A 1,591-nucleotide genomic window follows, 5' to 3' on the forward strand; every position below is an offset into this window, starting at 1 on the left:
CAGTGATTAATTTTAAAATATATACATAGCATTTTGATGACCTAACCCTGTGCACCAGGTTAACTACTTATATTAACACATTAGGTTGATTATATTAATATTATTGAAGTTTTTATTATATAAGCTATGGTCCACTACTTCTATCTTGGAAGATTGGTTGCACTGACAGAAGGGAACTGCTCAATTTATTTAATTTACTGGTCCCATGCATAATCATAAAGGACTTGTCATCAAGTATTTGTATATTTTATGGTAACATATAATCATAAATCAATAAAAAATATATAAATAAAATGTAGTGTAATTTTTTAATTGCTCAAATTTAAGTTAAATTACCGCATCAAAATTATAATGCATTATCATAATTCATAAAATATAATTACTTAGCTTTACTTCACATGATGAAAATTCACCTTTTTCTTAACTTATTAGCCATAATGGAACAATTAAGTATATTTTCACAACATATATTGAACTGATTATTATTTTTCTTTTCTTTGCATTAATAATAATATGAATATAAAGACAGGGAACGAAATGCAAATTATTAATTTTAATTTTATTCCCAATAAGAAAAGACAAGTTTGTATAAATAATTAAATATAATTATTTTATATTCACTTTTAGTTTGCATAATTTCTTAATATATGGTCTATATATAATATATAATTAATATACCATTATATATAAAATTAGGAGAGTAAATAATGATAGCCTTGGTGGCATTATCCTTAGACCTATAAAAAACAAAAATTTTAGTTAGATTGGATTCTTATTATTCACAAGTTTTCATGAATATATATATATATATCAGGAATTAATTCTATGTGTCTGTATATATAAACCCTCAAGAAGTCATGACAAAACAATAACACAACAAAGATCATCTTAAACATTTTCAGATAATATATATAAAGAAAAGATAAAGAGAGAGAAATCTAGAAAGATCAAAACAAAAGAGTTTCGGTGCTGTTCATCCCAAGAAGTAACAACTCATCATACAATATACAATGAATATGGCAAATTGATATGCATTGCAAGGTGAGGTCCATTGAGAACAATTTTTGGATTTTTTTTTGTAGAAATATCACCTAATAAATATCATCCTACATTAATATGAGAATAATTTTGTAAAATTTAGCTTACTATTAACTTAATATTCTTATTTTAAACAATATATTTTAAAATTTTTTAAATTATGTAAGAATTTTTGCAACAAGTCCATTATATATAAGATGATATGATTTAATTTTGGTACTATGGGGACAAATGGTGATACTAAATATAGGGATTAATAAATTCAAAAGAAATGTGGCTTCAGAAACATACCAAAACCAAAACCAAAACCACTATCCAGCTGTATCTAGCTTGCACCTTATTAGATGCCAATGGAATTTACCTCTAACTCATCAATGATGGTTGTAATAAATATTACTACCATTTAGTTTATACTTCTAAACTTATGTTTAATGTAGGTAGAGTGGTTTTTTTAGGTACCCTTAAATTTGAAAAAGTTATACATATCTCTTGTAATAAAATGACATTAAACGAATAAAATGTGTTTTTTTTTTTTTTTTGGATTATCTTGTTG

The sequence above is a fragment of the Arachis ipaensis genome, chromosome B06 (genome assembly GCF_000816755.2).
Source record: "Arachis ipaensis cultivar K30076 chromosome B06, Araip1.1, whole genome shotgun sequence".
NCBI lineage: Eukaryota > Viridiplantae > Streptophyta > Magnoliopsida > Fabales > Fabaceae > Arachis > Arachis ipaensis.